The sequence below is a fragment of the Acomys russatus genome, chromosome X, assembly GCF_903995435.1.
Source record: "Acomys russatus chromosome X, mAcoRus1.1, whole genome shotgun sequence".
Lineage (NCBI taxonomy): Eukaryota > Metazoa > Chordata > Mammalia > Rodentia > Muridae > Acomys > Acomys russatus.
This window is the reverse complement of record NC_067169.1, coordinates 12,030,610-12,043,734: the sequence shown is the minus strand read 5'-3', so window position 1 is coordinate 12,043,734 and position 13,125 is coordinate 12,030,610.

The following is a 13,125-nucleotide window of genomic DNA, read 5'->3' as shown; positions in this document are numbered from 1 at the left end:
AAAATATATACTAGACAATGTTTTCCAAACACAGTAGGGCATTCATACACATGCACTCATAAGAATTGTGACAACATGTATAAGACCTGCACAAGCTCAAGACAGACTAAATGCCAGCATGGTAGAGGGGACGTAGGCAGGAAACCCCAGGCATAGCTGAAGGGCTATTGGCATTTTACCGTTGCTGGGAGAGTCAGGTTTCTTTCAATGGCATCACAGCTGGTATATTGACCACACTGCAGTGTAAGCCCCATCTTCAGGAGCAGTCAGCCAACACAAACTGGACTTAATAGATTTTAAGAGAGAGAGTAGACAGGCACAGAAGCAAAAAGACAATGCGACAGAGAGAAAATGGAAGTTGGGTACGTAGGGAAATGGGGGAAGATCTAGGAAGAAGTTGGGGAAAATAAATGAATATGGACAAAATATATTGTGTGACAACTAATAAAAGACATATTTCTAAAGCAACATGAAAAATAAAAAAGAATTTAAATTGACAAGTAAAGCTTCTAAAATCACAAATGTCTGATAAATTACCCTCAATACATAAGAGAAAATAATAGTAATTTCAAAGAGAGAAAAGTCCCCTTGTAGAAACTAAAAAACAAATTAAGAGAAAATTCCAAGAGTTTAAAGTCACCTTAGTACTGCAACCTACAAATACATCATAAAATGCTAATTATGAGCAAAATCTGTTAGGAAGATAGCAAAACCATAAAAAATATGTTCACTTGATTTCCACTAACACATAAACAGAAGAAAATGCCACAAATAATTTATTTCAGAAATGCAATAGTGACTTAACAATTAAAAATTAGCTAAGGTCGGGAGCAGGTGAGCCAACCCTGCCCTGAGGACACAGGATCTGGTGAGCTGGCCCTGCCATAATGACACGGGAGCAGGAGAGTGGGCCCTGGCCTGAGGATAAGGGAGTGAGACCTGATCCAGGGCTCTGAGTGGACCTCACCCCAAGATCTACCCCATGTATGACCTGCTGGAACACATGAAGGGGCCAGACCTGCAGATTCAAAGATTAAGAATCTCCTTGGCACATGGCAACAACGAGATATCTAACAGCAGTCCCAGTGAGAATCCAGTAATGATAGCGTAGGCCTCCAACCAGACCCATGACTCGTAGCAATGAACATTTGAAAGTAAACATATGTGTACAAAAGGCTATACTGTGTGATACACTACAGCTTCTGTGACAAGACTTTTTGTGTGTCTGTTTATTTTATTTTACTGGGGGGAGGAGAGGGATTTTGGTGCATGATGTGTAAATTAGCTAATGTAATTCAGCATATGAAAAGGAAATAAAGAAGCAAAACATATGAATATCTCAATGACTGCAGAAAAGTAGTGGGGAAAACATTTACTATCTAAAAGAAGAGAAAAAGGCTTTCTAAAAGGAGAAATATTACACACAGAGGGATAGCACTTCAGCCAGCCTCATAATTAATGATGATTTATTGAATTCCCTACTGAGATTATGACTAATGAAATGTTCTTCACCAACAACAATTTTATGTACTCTCTGCACGGAAATGATGTGGTATCTTTCCTCACTCATCATGAAGACATGATTCACATTCCCATAACGGAAGACAAGGTAGCAAGAAAAAAAAATAATAAATTTAGTCAATCAAAGTTTTATGTGACACAACAGTCATGTAAATTCAAAAAGAGCGAGGGATAACTCTTTCTATGCTTAGATTCAATGATGATGAATTTACAGCCCTATGGAGATATTGGTCAAAAGTATATGGATGCCATGGTCACAGGCTGAGGTGGGGAGCCAACGGATCTTTCTTACCCTCTCTCTAACACTCCTTCTCTGATGTATGGACAGGATGCCTCTGGAATGAGGGCCTTCAAGGGAAGAGAAAGAAATGGGATTTATCAGGTTTTGTTGCTTGTTTGGAAGACATAGAGTTCTAGTTTCTATGATCCACTTTGGAGAATAAGTGGTTCATATTTTTTAACTTACTTTTGGGATATTTAGAAAGAATGACAGGAGAGAGATAGACAGGAAGAAGTCAGAGAGATACTTAGACTTCTGAGGCTGTACATAATCCTTTAGATTAAAGTGCGTAGCATGCAAAGATCCCATGACATGTGGGTATTTAATCTAAATTCCAACATTAAATATTAATATTCATTAACATTATTAGAGATCCTAAGTATGAAAGGAAATTATTGTGGTTATAAAGGAAAGAAGAAAACCACCAATATTATTTTATTATATGTTTACCATGGACAATTATTTCTATGTATAGGGAAGAAAAATTATACAATTTTAAAAAGAAACTCATGTGATTTACATTGTTTCTCAGAAACATCAAAGTCAGCAATAGATGTGAGGATATATACAAAAAAAGCATCAACATCATAATGAAAGAAGAAAATATTATGAAATTTGTTAAATTTAGTAAAAAAAAAAATGACTGTAAATGCTGTCATTTGTACCCCTGGGTTTCCTTTCATCTTCCTCTTATTCTCTGTTACACAGATTCAAAAATTCATGACTTTCTACACAAGCTATTGCAATCTATTTTAAAATTCATCTGTTTTTCTTCTACAACATATCCATCTCACATCTGTGTTCTGTTCATAAAACCTCTGTCTAACTTTCAAAACACAATTAATTTCTTCATTCTATTGAGGACATGGTTGAAGAACCTTGTTAGTACTCAGTAAATATGTGGTTGAATGCTTCACAAATAATAAGTGACAGGACAGAATTAATTCCTCTCCAGGAAGAAAAATATCCTTACCATCAGATGTGGATCTTGAGATCACCTGAGTTTAAGGGTTCAAGTTGTACTTGACAACTTCAGTATGACAGGTGATGGATGATAAGCTGTGCTGATGGAAAGAGTGAAATATTCATCATATTTCATAGTATGTGGATCAACTCCAAATAAAAGCCAGATGGTGGGAAGTTTTCCATCTGGATGAAGGCTAGCATAAGAGGTTTAAAAACATATCAAGTTAGGACAGATCCAAGAGGGACTTCAGCAAGACCCTCAATATTAATGTTCAAACATGGGAATTCACTGTAAAAGACAAGAAACTTGAGTGAATCATTTCCAGAAAACACTTGTCAGAAAATATGTACAAAGTAAATTTAAAATACAACAAATTTAACCAAGTTCTGCCCAGTTCACATAACTCAATGGCACAAAATAATAGCATTCAATTTGGAATATTGTTCAAAGACATGCTGGATTTTGTTTAGTAGAAATCATCACTTATCTCCAAGGAGAGAGGCACAGATGTCCAGCTCATTGGCATAATAGAAGAACCACTTCAAGTTTCATATAACATCAGTGATTCTTTTATTTCTGCTCAGCCAAACACGTTTTAATTTGGAATAGATCCAGAGGACTTTCTGCTTGTACTACATTTTTATTTGTTTTCTGTTAAGAAAAAAAACAAATCTAAGAGAGTCACAAGAGTAATAGAATGAGTAATTGTGTGTGTGTGTGTATCACCTAGATTTATGAATTATTTTTTACCACCTTCTGTCATTAACATGCAACTTACCTGTAAGAAATTAAAATTGCACAAAAGTGAATTAACAACCAAGCCTGGTGGCAAGTGTCTGAAACCCCAGTGCTCAAGTGACTAAGGTTGGAGGATAATCAACTTAGTTGGATTGATCTTGTAAAACCTGAAAAGAGGCTAAGGGTGTGGTTCAATGGGAAATCACTTGTCTAGCATATGCGAAGTCTGGGCTCAATCATCAGTGCTTATATTTATGTGGCCAATAACATGAAAGTGTCATTCACTCTGGAAATTTCTGAAGATCCATATTATCAGTGATCACAGGGTGACAAGGGAATTGAAATTATGTGGTTTGTAAAGTATTCTATAAAGGGCCAAGTTTTTAAAAGAAACTTGTGAGAATAATCAACCAATAACTGATTTGACTCAAGGCCTACTCCAGAAGATGGAACTCATGCTGGACATTGCTTTGGTTACCAAGAACCTGAGACTAGATAGCCCAGGGACATTTATTTATTTATTTATTTATTTATTTATTTATTTATTTATTTATTTATAATTTCTTTATTATAATTTATTTTTGTTCTTCTAAAGGAACATAGTAATAAAATGTCTCTTAATGAAATTCTCCTATATTCCCTGATCAGTGCCTTACTCAGTAATCATCAGAGAAGCTTCATCCTGCAGCAGATGGGAACAAATACAGAGATCCACAGCCAGACTTTACTCAATAGTGAGAAACCTTAGAACACACAGCTATAACTGGGGTGTGTCCATCAAACTCCTCGTCTCAGGAAATCCTTTGGAAGAAGAGGAGCCCTAGTGAAGTTTCTTAGTAATGGAGGATATGGGACTCAAAACTATCTTCTATAACCAGGCAAGGTTCTCAGCAGTGGGACGGGGACATCAACCCAGCCATGAAAGCTTTTACCTGCAACCTGTTCTGCCTGCAAGATGTCCTGGGATAATGGTGGCACAGAGCTTTTGGGAGTGGCCAATCAATAACTGGTCCAACTAGAGACCAATATCATAAGAGGGAGCCCATTCTTGACACTGCCTGGATGGCCAGGAACCAGAGGCTGGATAGCCAAGAGACACAAGATAGAACCAAACATGACTAGCAAAAAAGGTCAATAAAATGATTCTTAATGATATTCTATTATACTCATTGTTCAGTGTTTATCCCATTTGTTATGAGAGAGGCATCATTCAGCAACTGATGGGAGCAGATAAGAGACTCACAAGCAAACAACAGTCAGATCCAGGGGAACCCTGCAGAAGAAGGGGAAGGATTGTTGGAGCCAGAGTGATCAAGAACACCATGAGAGCATAGCCCACAGAATCAACTGAGCAGGGCTCATAAGGGCTCAGGACTCACAGAGACTGAAGCTTGGTCCTCTGCATATATGTAATGATTGTGCAGCTTTGTGTTTTTATGGGACTCCCACGGGTGTGAATGGGGAGAATCTCTGACTCTTTTGACTGTGCTTGGGACTCTTTTCCACCTACTAGGTTGCCCCGCTCAGCCTTGATATGGGGATTTGTGCCTAGTCTCATTCGAATTTATTACACTATGTTTGTATCTTAGGGAGATTAGATCGTTTTTTTTTTCTTTCTCCCTTACTATTTTTTAAGGGAAGCAGAGGAGGAATGAATCTAGAGGAGAGGAGAGGTTGAAGGGGACTGGGAGGAGTTAAGGGAGAGAAAACTGTGGTCAGGATATAATGTATGAAAAAAGAACCTTTAAAATTAAATATTATGCATAAGAGTTTAGGGGCCAGAGGGGATGGAGGACACCAAGAAAACAAGGACCTCTAAATGCAGGTGATCAAAGCACATATAAACTCAGAGCCCGAAACAATATACACAGGGCCTGCACAGGTCTGCACCAGGTCCTCTGTGCTTATAGTATGACTTTTAGGTTAGTGATTCTATAGTATTTTTGAGCGTGATCTCTGATTTTTGTGCCTTCTCTCAGGCTCTTTTCATTCTATTTGTTTGTTTTGTTCAATTACATTGTATTAGTTTTTTGTTTTCTTTTATTATTATATTATACCATGCTATATTGTACTTAATGTATAGTTATTATTCCTTAGAAGCCTGTTTGTTTTCTAATGAGAGACATAAGGAGGTGGATCCAGATTGGAGAGCAGGTAGGAGGAACTTGGATATAGTATGTGACAAAAAATCATAAAATAAAATATAATATATATAATTTAAGCTATATATTAATATCTTCTTCCATATCTATACAGATCTATGCACAATTAATAAATCAGCCAGTGGAAAACAAAGAAAATGAAAAAATCTATACAAATTCACTATAATTATTTATTTATTTATACCTCACATTTTCTTACAGAGGATTTAAAACTGTTTTTAGGAAGGCTTCCTGAACAAAAAGAAACAAATGAATTCTTAAGAAAATTCATGGGTTGTCTGAAGCTTCAGACATAGGGAGTAGACTGATACTAACTCCTAGAGGTGTGTGGGTAAAGAGTGTTCCATAACTCAAGAGAGAAGCTGTAGACCCTAGGAGAAGGCTGGGGCTGACCTAGAGCAAGGCTTCCAGGCATAAGTAGTGCCTCAATATATGTCAGTAGTCATAAACTCAGAGAGGTGGCAAGAAACAACCCAGGTAAGTTGCACTGGTATGGGGAGTTTCACAATAGGATTTGTGGACCCAGGCATGACTCGAGGGTGGGGGGGGGGTATGCCTAGACAGCAGAAGCTATGGAACTAGATAAAAGGCCTACATGGTCCCAAGGGAGTAGTTGAATCTCAGGAGAGGATAAAGTGTGTACAGCCACACACACCTACAGAATACCAGTCCTAAAAAAGAAAATGGCACCTCAAACATATAAAGACTTAATCTTTTCCAAGACAGCATAAATATGTCAATTGAAAGAAGAAAGGTAACTTGAATATGAAAATAAGAGAGACTCAACTGACTAAGTAACGCTGTATACAAATCCCTACATAGAAGTAAAAATAACACAAAATAGCATATCTTCTCTAAAATATGAATTCAATATTAGTGCTCTCAAGGACAATGAATTAAAGAACTTCTAGATAAAGGATTCAAAAGAATTATCATTACTATGTTCAAGCAACACAAAGAGGACATAAATTGGGACCAAAATAACATAAACAAAGATTTAAATGAAATAAAAAATAAAGTCAGCATATAAAAATAGAATTAAATAAGATGATGGGATTTTTGGAGAATCACCAAACAGAAATGATGTTGAAAATGAGAAACTCAGTATGCCAAATAACAAGCACATTAGAAATCTTGAACAACAGAATGGAACATGTGAAAAATAGAATATCAGAGCTTGAAGACAAGGTGGAAGAACTGGGTTATTCACAAAAGACAATAATAATTATATATGTATACATATACATATACATATACACACATTATATGGGCAAAACATGGAAAATCTTTATCTTATTTTTAAAAAAAAAAAAACCACTGTATTATGGGCATGGAAGAAGACTAGTGAAGGCATATAAAATATTTTCAGTGAAAATGTAGAAGAAAATTACTCAACCCTAGAGAAAGAGATGTATACACCAGTACAACTGGCTTACAGAACACCAAATGGACAGGACAAGAAAGGAAACATGACATGATCTATTTTAGATAAAATGTTAAAAACACAGAAAAAAGAAAGAGTATTAAAAGATTTAAGAAAAAACTTAAGCCTATCAGAATAACAGGTAATTATTTTAATACAAAGTTTTAAATCTAGAAGGGACTTAAAGAATATATATAGTTCAAGTTCTGAAAGACTACAACTTCTAATCCAGACTATAACACCCAGAAAACCTATCAAATTGAAGAAGAAATGGAATTTTTCCATGACAAAAAAAATTGATAAAAGAATTTATCTCTTCTAGGCCAGTTCTACAGATGATACTCAAAGAGAAGGCTAAACATACTCAAGAGTCCACAACAATAGGAAACTTAGTAGAAAGATATTGTTTTGCATAGATTGTTCAGTTATCTTTCTTATTCCTTCCAGGACTGCTTGCCCAGGGATGGCACTGTCCTTAGTTGGCTGAGCACTACTACATCAATTAATAATCAATAAAATGCCACACAGGCATGTCTACAGGCAATCCAATGGAGGAATTTCCTCAGCTGAGGTTGCCCATTCTCAGGTAACTCTAGTTTATATCAAGCAGACAAAAACTAACCAGCCCAGTACCCATTAGGGGAACAATACTGGAGCTTCGTCCAGCAGCAGATGGGAGTGGGTGCAGGGTTCTACAGCCAGACATCATATGGAAAGAGTCAAAATGGATGTCTCCACCTGGTCCCTCCCTTATGAGATTAGGGTAACCCATGAAAAAGGAGAGGGAAGGTTGTAGGAGTCCTAGGAGATGGAGGACATCAGGAGAATATGGCCCACAGAATGAACTAAAGCAAGCCGCAACGGGGCTCAAAGAGACTGAAGACGCATGCACGGGGCCTTCATGGGTCTGCGCTAGGCTCTCGGCATGCATGTTATGGCTGTTAGCTTGCTGTTTCTGTGGGACTCCTAACATCGGGAGCAGGTACGTCTCTGACTTTTTTGCCTGCTCTTGGGACTTTTCCTCCTATTGGGTTGCATTGTCCAGCCTTGATATGGGGGCTTTCACCTTGTCTTACTGTATCTTATTGTATCTTGTTTTGTCCTGTTTGACTGTCTTCTTTTGGAGGTCTCTTCTTTTTCTGAAAAGGAATCTGAAGGTGAGTGGATCTGGGAAAGAGAGGGGGTGGAGGGTAGCAGGGAGGAGAAGAAGGAGGAGAAGCTGTGGTCTGGGTGTACTATGTGAGAGAAAAATCTATTTTTAAAAAAATTGAAAAATAAAAAAGCAATATCAGAAGTAGATAGAAGGAGAGAACTGTGTGGGAGAGGGGGTGGGGAGGTAATGGGGGTAGGGATCAGGTGTAAGGAGAGCAGCAGCTGAAGTGGCTGGGAGAAGGGGGCCAGGGAGAGAGAATCAAAATTGATAGGGGACATCTCTGAGACAGGGGAGGCTCCCAGGAGTCTATAGGAGTGACCCAGCTGAGACTCCTAGCAGCTGGGGATACGGGTCCTTAAGTCACCACTTGATGTAACCAGTTTGTACTTCTCTTTTCAGGAAATGTGGGGATAAAGATGGAGCAGAGATTGAGGGAATCACAAACCAATGACTGGCCCAACTTGAGGCCCACCCCATAAGAGAGAGCCAACCGCTGACACTATTAATGATACTCTGTTATGACTGCAGACAGTAACCTAGCATAACTATCTTCTGAGAGGCTTCATCCAGCATCTGATGAAAACAGATGCAGAGACCCACAGCCAAACATTAGGCTGAACTCTGGGAGTGCTGTGGAAGAGTAGGAGGAAAGATGGAGTGAAATGAAAGGGTCAAGGACACTACAAGAATACTTATGGAATAAACTAACCTAGAGCCATGGGGGCTCACAGAGACTGAAGCACCAACCAAAGAGCATGCATGGGCTGGACCTAGAGGCCCCTACACATATGTAACAGATGTGTAGCACATTCTTCATGTGGGAGTAGAGGCTGTCTCTGACTCTGTTGCCCAAATCTGGATCCCTTTCTCCTAGTTGAGATGTCTTGTCTGGCCTCAGTGAGAGAAGATGCACTTAGTCTTGATGTGACTTGAGGTGCCAGGGTGGGTTGCTACCCCCCTGGAAGCCCCCTCTTCTCTTAGAAGAAAGAGAGAGGGAACAGGGAGAAGCATGAGAGTGGGAGAAAAGGACGGAGGGGATTGAGATCAGGCTGTAAAAGGATTAAATTTTTAAAAAGAAAATATCATGAGGCCGTTATAATTCTAAATATACACACAACAAACAAGGGCATACCAAATTTCACATCAAAATGCTACTAGATATAAAACTACAGTTTAATCAAGCACAGTGATAGTGAACGGGTTCAGTTCACTACCCTCACCACAAAGTATGTCATCCAGACCTCAGACACACAAAACAAACAAAAACAAAAACAAAACACAAACCAAATGAAGAAATTCTGGAGCTACATCACAGCATAAAACAAAGACCTAACAGAACACTCCACAAAAATGCTAAAGAATATTAGAAATTCTTCTTAATAGCACACAGAACTTTCTCCAAAATAGACCATATATTAAAATATGGAGTAAGTTTCAACAAGTATAGGAAAATAGAAATACCATCCTGCTTTCTATCTGGTCATAAAAATAAAAGTAAATAGCAACAACAATATTGTATTACATACAATATTATATGTATATATGTATGTATATATATACATTATGTATTTATAATCTATAACTGGTAATGAGATTGAAGTAATAATAAAGCATGTCCAAACTTAAAAATGTCCAGGAACATATGGATTCACTGAAGAATTCTACCAGAAATTCAAAAAAGAATTAACACCAATACTGACCACATAATTTCACAAAATAAAGAGGATGGAAGAAGACTTACAAATTCTTTCTATGTAGCCAATGTTGTTACCCTTATACAATAGAAATACAATATTGTGTACCCTGATACAATGATACAGAGAAAACAAACTTGTGGAAACTAAATAAAATCCTATTGACTGATGAATGAATTGCTGAAAAAAGTAAGAAAGAAAAAACGTTTTAATAGCAGAAGTCACAGACACAAGAAACAAAAAGGAGTTTACCCAGGTAAGTTGCATAGATGCAAGGACCTCCACTTTCAGCAGAATCTGTGGACCCAGAGCAAAGAGTGGAGGTGACCCAGGGGAAGCCACTTAGGGGACAGAAGATCTGGACTTCTGAGAAGACTTCTCTTCCAGAGAAGAGGCCTGACTTGACACAGAACTTTCAGAGGAAGACAAGGGACAGAGTCTGCCACCCTGAATATGAGTCCAAGAGAAAAAAAATAACACATCAAACCTACCATGGTATATTACTCTTCAAAAAAACTCCTAAAATTGAATGAAAATGAAAATAAAATATATCAAAATTTATGAGACACAGTAAGTGTAGACCTAATAGGTTAGATAAGTAATCTCATACATGAAAATATCATAGATAACTTAAATAAGGAACATGATGATATAACTTAAAGCCTTGGAAAAACAGGAGGAAACCAAACCCCAAAACAGAAATGGGAAGAAATAATGAATATCAGAGCAGAAATTAATAAAATACAAAGAAACAATACAATCAATAAAAGAAATAATTGTATCTTTGAAAAGATAAAGAAGATTGACAAAGTCATATCCAAAATAGCCAAAAAAGATAAAACTAAAATTAATAAAGTTGGATATGAAAAGGGAGACATTACAAGATATGAACATAATTCAGACAATTGTAAAGACATGTGTTTAAAATCTATATTTCACAAGACCGGAAACCTAAAAGAAATGGTGAAATTTCTAGATTTATAGCCCATGTCAAATTAAATCAAGATGAAATAAATAACTTAACCTAATCTATAACTGGTAATGAGATGAAAACAATAATAAAAAGTCTCCAAACTTAAAAATGTCCAGTACCATATGGACTTGCTGAAGAATTCTACCAGAACTTCAAAGAAAAAATAACATTAATACTGACCATATAATTTCACATAATAAAAAGAAAGGAAGACTTCCAAATTCTTTCTATGAATTCAGTGTTACCCTGAACCAAAACCAGGTGAAGAGGAAGATTGCATAATGATCTCTCTAATTAGCATAGATGTGAAAATTCTCAGTTAAAAAGTTCAAACCTAATTCTTTTTTTTAATATGGAACTACATTTATTTATTACTTACAACCATATCCTGGATGTGTAAGAATCTAGCAGACAACAAAAGAATTCTGTTGAAACAGTCTTCATTTGAATTTACAGTAGAGAGTAAACTATATTCTATACATTCTTTACATTAGCATGTTTCCGTTTTACAGTGTGTGTGTGTATGTGTGTGTGTGTGTCTCGGGAGGTCTGGAATATACATGTGTTCATATGAGTATGAATTGTATGCATACATGTGTATAAACCAGAGGATGACATTGGGTGTCTTCATTCATCATTACTTACCTTATTTTTTGAGACAGAATCTCTCTCTAAACTTCGAGGTCATCAATTCAGCTAAGCTTGCTAGCCACAATCCATGTGTTGCCACCCTACTTTACCCAAAGTACTATGATTTACAGATACAGGAATGCACTATACATATTTGTATGTATGTGTGCCTATATGTATATTTGTATTCATTAATTTTAATAACTGCCATTAAATATTAGCAAACCCAGCACTGTTTATATTGACTTCACTTCTAGAGCTTATAACACCTAACATACAGAAGCTGCTCTATAAATAAATATATAATGAGCAAAAAGTTAGGCATCTGTCTACATGATGGACGAGAGACAAGAGAACATAGCTATGTAGAAAGGAAACAGGAGCCAGTGGAGAAGTACTAATTTGGAGGAGCTGAAAAAGTCAGAGGGATCAAAGGTAGGTTGTAGGGATTCTTATAATACTCAGTAGAAATTAGAGAATGAGTGGAAGGAATCAAAGTAGCTCTGATGAGGAAGACAAAGATAATTGAGTACCTTGCACTGTTATTCTACTGAAGTTAATGTATTATATCATACTGCAGATCTTCATTTATTCTCACTTTATAGATTGAGAAGTTGCTTTAGGGAAGTTAGGGGTTTTTTGTGGAAAACTGGTTGAAGTTTTCTTTATTCTCTTTTTTTAATGAAAAGCAAAAAAAATAAAATAAAATAAAATACAAAGTAAAAAAATAAAAATAAAATATAGAACTACAAAATCCACCAATTTTGCCTATATATACTCAAAATATAGAATAGAATTGATGATCTCAGAAAGTTCTTTGCATCCTCTTATTCTTTTCAAGTTCTAAACAACAGCACACAAAGATACACACAGAAAAATAAAGTGTGATATGTACATTTAATGGCAAACCCATCAGAATTACACCCGACTTCTCAGCAGAGACCATCAAAGCCAGAAGCGCCTGGACAGAGATCCTGCAAACCCTAAGAGACCACAGATGCCAGGCCAGACTACTTTACCCAGCAAAATTATCAATAACCATTGATGGAGAAAACAAAATATTCCATGGGAAATTAGTTTTTTTTTTTAAATAATTGCCAGGATTCAATCAGCTTGTAGAAGGAAAATGCTGGTGTTTTTAAAATTCAAACCCTGATCTCTTAAATACTCCACCACCATCACAAACTCAATTCTTAATCACATCAAATACCCCCTTCCTCAAATTCAAATTATGATTCCAGAAATTCATGAATTGTTCAACACATATAAAACAACAAATGTTATTCATCACATAAATGGACTCAAAGACAAAAATCACATAGTCATCTCAATTAACCCAGAAAAGATCTTTCACAAAATCCAACATCACTTCATTATAAAAGTCAGAGAGAATTTACTTAAGGATAGACAGAGCATATGTCAATATAATAAAGCTGTACATAACAAACCTATAGCCAACATTATTGTAAATGGAGAAAAACTTAGTTCTAACTAAGATTAGAAAAAAGGTAAAGAGCATCCACTCTTTCCACTCCTAATCAATATGGTGCTTTATGTCCTTAGCCAGAGTTATACTACAAGGGA